Source organism: Palaemon carinicauda, chromosome 42, assembly GCF_036898095.1.
Source record: "Palaemon carinicauda isolate YSFRI2023 chromosome 42, ASM3689809v2, whole genome shotgun sequence".
Lineage (NCBI taxonomy): Eukaryota > Metazoa > Arthropoda > Malacostraca > Decapoda > Palaemonidae > Palaemon > Palaemon carinicauda.
Window position 1 is genome coordinate 53,648,206 of NC_090766.1, and position 6,864 is coordinate 53,655,069.

Consider the following 6,864-nt stretch of genomic DNA (forward strand, 5'->3'; position numbering starts at 1 on the left):
CCTCAGCGGTCACCAATGTAGCAGCAGTAGAGGATAACGGGGAGGGTGGGATGTGTCCCTGATGTGTTATACTCATATAAGATATATATATATATATATATATATATATATATATATATATATATATATATATATATATATATATATATACAATCTCAAGCAAGCTGGAATGGAATTTTGAGTGATCTTTTTCATTCGAATTGGTCGCAATGGTATAAAAGTATTGAACCTGTTGTTTTCCTGAATAAGAATCTGGTTGAAATAATTTATATGTTCATCCTTTCTTATTTGTGAAAATACCGAGTGAAAGACAAACCCTGGTTCATTGATGGTTGAAGATGTGCTTATTTGGAGAAGCAGGAGGCCCATAATCTTTGGAAGTGTAACAGATCAGATTTGAGTTGGAATAACTATACTCAGCTAAGAGGTGTTGTTCAGAGAGTGCATGCTTCAACAAAAAAGGAAAACAATTTAACCATAAAAGAAACCCTTTCTGGTACAACCCAGGAACGCAAATGATGGGCTACCCTTGAATTTGCGCTATCTGATGTAGACTTAACATTCCACTTTTATTTACACCCAATGGCTAAGTTTTGGCGGATGTGTTTACTTACCTACTTTGATGGCTTCTTTTCCGGTCCCATACAGCAGGGGAATCCCATTCTCTACAGGACCTCCACTGTCGTTTTACCTTGTTCGTTCAGAGTATTTAATATTTCATATCACATATTGTTCATTTACTGTTAAATCGTCACTGTCAAAAGACTCATGAAATAAGAAAGTCTTCAGTTTCCTCTTGAAAGCCTTAATGTCTGCAATCATTCGAATGTTTCGTGGGAGCTTATTATATAGTCTCGGGGCCACATATTTAAAGGCTCTGGAGCCTAAAGTAGACATATATCTAGGTTTGACAGTAAGCAGAATAATAGGAAACTCAATCTTCCTCATTCCTGTTTTCCTGAGGCTAAACTAACCAGTTTAGTTTTTCGGTCCTGTGAAATTAAAACACTCTATGTACCTTGATGCTTATAGATGTGTAGACCCAAATGGCATTTTCCATTTTTTTAAAGACCACTTATTTCTTAGCTCCAATTTGCCTGTTATCTTTCGCAAGTTAGCAAGAAGAGGTTCTTTTTGCAATTGTTGGAGTGTTGGTAATGTTACTCCACTAAGTAAGTGTTTATGGTAGCTCCAGGCTACTTATTACTGCCAAGTTTCCATAACTCCTATGTTATTTAAAGTTTTTGAAAGTCTTTTGGCAAAGCGTCTAAATAGGTTTGCTGAAGGTAACCATCTGTTCCGTAGTTCGCAATTTGGCTTTTGCAAAGGGCTTGGAGCATGTGATGCCCTTCTTACATTTTCCAATGTTGTACAGAAATCCCTTGATTGCAGTCAGGTAGTTCATGTAATTAACTTTGATTTTAGTACTGCCATTGACCATGTTAATCATGAGGCCATTGTTTTCAAACTCAAACAGTTGGGAGTAGGTAAGATTTTTCTTAGCCTCATCATTGAATTCTTAAGTAATAGATTGCAAAGTGTTGTTGTCGATGGGCACCATATTGAGTATAGGAATTTAATATCTGGTGTTCATGAGGGTAGTGTTCTTGGCTTATTACATACATATACCAAGGCACTTCCCCCAATTTTGGGGGGTATCCGACCACAAATAAATGAAACAAAAAAGGGGACCTCTCCTCTCTACGTTCCTCCCAGCCTGACAAGGGACCCAACCGAGTTCTGCCGACACTGCTAGGGTGACACAGGCCCCCCTCCCCCGCCATCCACCACAGATGAAGCTTCATAATGCTGAATCCCCTTCTGCTGCTACCTCCGAGGTCATCCAAGGCACCGGAGGAAACAGCAGGGCCTACCGGAACTGCGTCACAATCGCTCGCCATTCATTCCTATTTCTAGCACGCTCTCTTGCCTCTCTCACATCTATCCTCCTATCACCCAGAGCTTTCTTCACTCCATCCATCCACCCAAACCTTGGCCTTCCTCTTGTACTTCTCCCATCAACTCTTGCATTCATCACCTTCTTTAGCAGACAACCATTTTCCACTCTCAACATGGCCAAACCACCTCAACACATTCATATCCACTCTAGCTGCTAACTCATTTCTTACACCCGTTCTCACCCTTACTACTTCGTTCCTAACCCTATCTATTCGAGATACACCAGCCATACTCCTTAGACACTTCATCTCAAACACATTCAATTTCTGTCTCTCCGTCACTTTCATTCCCCACAACTCCGATCCATACATCACAGTTGGTACAATCACTTTCTCATACAGAACTTTCTTTACATTCATGCCCAACCCTCTATTTTTTACTACTCCCTTAACTGCCCCCAACACTTTGCATCCTTCATTCACTCTCTGACGTACATCTGCTTCCACTCCACCATTTGCTGCAACAACAGACCCCAAATACTTAAACTGATCCACCTCCTCAAGTAACTCTCCATTCAACATGACATTCAACCTTGCACCGCCTTCCCTTCCCGAACATTTCATAACCTTACTCTTACCCACATTAACTCTCAACTTCCTTCTCTCACACACACACCCTTCCAAATTCTGTCACTAATCGTCCAAGCTTCTCTTCCTCGTCTGCAACCAGTACAGTATCATCCGCAAACAACAACTGATTTACCTCCCATTCATGGTCATTCTCGTCTACCAGTTTCAATCCTCGTCCAAGCACTCGAGCATTCACCTCTCTCACCACTCCATCAACATACAAGTTGAACAACCACGGTGACATCACACATCCCTGTCTCAGACCCACTCTCACCAAATGCTCAATTCATTTCCTATCCTAACACATGCTTTACTACCTTTGTAGAAACTTTTCACTGCTTGCAAAAACCTTCCACCAACTCCATATAGCCTCATCAGATTCCAAATTGCTTCCCTATCATCTCTATCATGCGCTTTCTCCAGATCCGTAAATGCAACATACACCTCCTTACCTTTTGCTAAATATTTCTCGCATATCTGCCTAACTGTAAAAATCTGATTCATACAACCCCTACCTCCTCTAAAACTACCCTGTACTTCTAAGATTGCATTCTCTGTTTTATCCTTAATCCTATTAATCAGTACTCTACCATACACTTTCCCAACTACACTCAACAAACTAATACTCCTTGAATTACAACACTCATGCACATCTCCCTTACCCTTATATAGTGGTACAATACACGCACAAACCCAATCTACTGGTACCATTGACAAAAAAAAAAAAAAAAGAAAACACATATTAAACAATCTCACCAACCATTCAAGTACAGTCACACCCCCTTCCTTCAACATCTCAGCTCTCACACCATCCATACCAGATGCTTTTCCTACTATCGTTTCATCTAGTGCTCTCCTCACTTCCTCTATTGTAATCTCTCTCTTATTCTCATCTCCCATCACCGGCACCTCAACACCTGCAACAGCAATTATATCTGCCTCCCTATTATCCTCAACATTCAGTAAACTTTCAAAATATTCCGCCCACCTTTTCCTTGCCTCCTCTCCTTTTAACAACCTTCCATTTCCATCTTTCACTGTCTCTTCAATTCTTGAACCAGCCTTCCTTACTCTCTTCACTTCTTTCCAAAAATTCTTCTTATTCTCTTCATATGAACGACCCAATCCCTGACCCCACCTTGGCTTATTACTTTTTATAATATATACACATGACACGTGGTTTGGCCTAGAAAACAAGCTCGTTGCATATGCAGATGATGCTACTCTCTTTGCCTCAATTCCATCTCTTGAATGTACATCTGTGGTGTTTGAATCCCTTAATATAGATCTAGCTAAATTAGTGCATGGTGGAAATTATGGGGCATGAAGCTGAATCCTAACAAAACTCAAAATATTATTGTAAGTAGGTCGAAGACATGGGGCTCCTGAACATCCAGATCTATGCATTGATAATGTTTTTTTTATTTATAAAAAAAACTCCTTTAAGATTTTAGGTGTGATTTTTTATTGCAAATTTACTTTTGAGAAACACTTTCGCTCTGTTTCTTCTTCAATTACACAAAAAAAAATTGGCTCATTGAAAAAGTGATCAGTCTGACATGAAGAAGTTTTTTAATTCTTTCATTCTACCCTGTTCCGAGTATTATTCTCCTGTCTGATTTTTATCTACTAAACCTCTTCCTAATTTATTGGAAAAACTTACATTCTATTAGATTTTTTTATTCTTGAACTTTATAGTAATCTCTGGCCCCAATGTTAAGTTACTTGTTTATGCATGTGTTATGGTCAGCTATATCAAAACGTGGATTATTTAAAATCTGCTTCACTGCCTTATGCCCTTAATAATTGATTTAGTATGAATTATGGCAAAACTGTAATAATTGCTGGCAAACATAACAGTAACTGTATTAAGTATATGCAATATTTTACAAGATTCTCAAAATACTCAATTCACCTATTGATGATAATTTATAGAAATTCTTAGTAATGTTATACAGGCCTTAGATTAAATAAATCTCTATGAAGTGACATTCAGATGATGACGAAACTCAGTGCCAGATTTTGAAGGATTTTCCAGGATGTAGTTTCAAATGTAAATGATAATCAGGAACCCAGCTTCTGATGATATTCAGTCTTCCAAGATCTCCTTGGATGATTTTCTTTGTAGCGTTGTAAATGAATTATAAAATTCAGGATAATATTTCGGTAGAGTCCCACCCAGCCATTACCACTTGCCAGAACATAGGAGCTTGATGTTTTTCTTTTTTCGCGAGCGAAGCGAGCACACGACGCAGCAAAAACCAATGGATTTAGGTAATATTTCAATAGTGTCCTTAATGGTTTTTGCTCCACCTTGCACTCGTTTCACTCGCGAAAAAAAAGAAAAACATCAAGCTCCTATGTATCGGAAAGCGGTAATGGCTGGGTGGGACTCTACCGAAATATTACCAAATTCAGTATTATCAGAGGTGCCACTAATTGTCTCCACAAAAGGAGCCTTATCCTAACGACGGCTGAAAATAGTCTCTCCTCCTAACATGTCACACATTCTCTTATATGCGCCATAGATGTTTACTCGAAAGTTCATGATGGACTCTAGAATTTTCAAGGCTAAATTATATCATGCAATACGTACGCCTGGCGAAGCAGAATGAACTGCGAGAAATCGCCAGTAACCCTTGTTCTACAATACAATGACATTTTTGAGTTACAAATCATTACATATCTGACCATCCTTTGTATTTTGATCTAACCAGACTACAATCCTGTACCTAGTACTATACTCGATTTTTTTTTAATGAGGGGCATTTGCAGAGACTCGCAGCGGTGCCCTTTTACTCGGAAAAGTTTCCTGATACCTGATTGGTTAAATTATCTTGCCCAACCAATCAGCGATCAGGAAACTTTTCCGAGCTAAAAGGGCACCCCTGCGAGTCGGTGCAAATCTGCCTCACGAAAAAGAATTAACTATAGGTATGCAGTTAATTTTAAGTCGTGTTTTTTTATGATAAGGCTCAATCTACACAGCATTCTAGACGTTTTATTCTAACTGTGACCAGATTGTGGAATGTACGTAATCAGGCAGTTCAATCGCGGGAACTTCAAAAGTTCCAACTTGCAGCAAATGTTTTTATGTTGAACAGGTTGCCATGATTCTCTCTTCGTTGTTTGGATATGAAAGATCTATTTTAACGTTGTTACCCATCTTAAGATATTTTATACTCTTTATTCATTACTTTTTATATATACTTTATTTATTTCCTTATTTTCTTTCATCACAGAGACTGGGCTTGTAGTATTTTTCTTTTCCAATTAGGGTTGTAGCTTAGCTATTAATAATGATAATGATGAGGACAATATATATATATATATATATATATATATATATATATTATATATATAGTATATATAAATATATATATATTTATATATATATATATATATATATATATATATATATATATATATATATATATATATAATATTTATATATGTATATATATGTATATATAAATAAATAGATAAATATATATATATATATATATATATATTATGTATTATATATATACATATATATGTATGTATATATATTTATATATATATAATGAATATTATATATATACACAAACACACAGGGTGTGTGTATGAATGCAAATACATAATTCCTTCTCATAGATCATAATTTTCATCTGTCATCTCGTGACCAAACCAGTGTTACCAAATAGAGGTCTCAAGATTTTCCTCTCTATCTTGTATCCGCGGAAACATTCGCAGACTGTCATTCATTCTCATTTATCTAGGACGGTTATCGGAAGAGATCGCCGAAGTCTCTGTCTCTGTCCCCGGTTTCGATAACGAATGTAGATATGGTTCTCGAAGAGGACCCAAACATACATCCATATATATACTCTTTTATTAATGCATCGATAGGATCATATACAGGACGGATTACTTAGTTTGCATACTTTCATGGGTTAGGTATATCAGATTGAATAGCAGTTAACATTTGTTAGATCGTTATTTTCCAAATTGAATGGCCACGGATTCGATTCCAGAGCGAGTAAGCAACCTCTTTTTTTTATTTCTAATAGTTCCATTAAACTGTTGACCCAAGAAGGGAAATAGGTAGCAGTCGGGTAATTCACTGTGACTATTCACAGGTCCCAGTTTCGATTTCAGAGCGAGCAGGCAACTATTTTTTTTTCTATTAACCCGTTGATCTAAGCAGGGAATTAGGCAGCAAGTAGTTAATTCACTGGGGCTGCTCACAACCAGGGTGGTGAACGAAATAGGCTGGCAATATCATATCAAAACTTTAAACACACATTATATATATAAATATATATATATATATATATATATATATATATATATA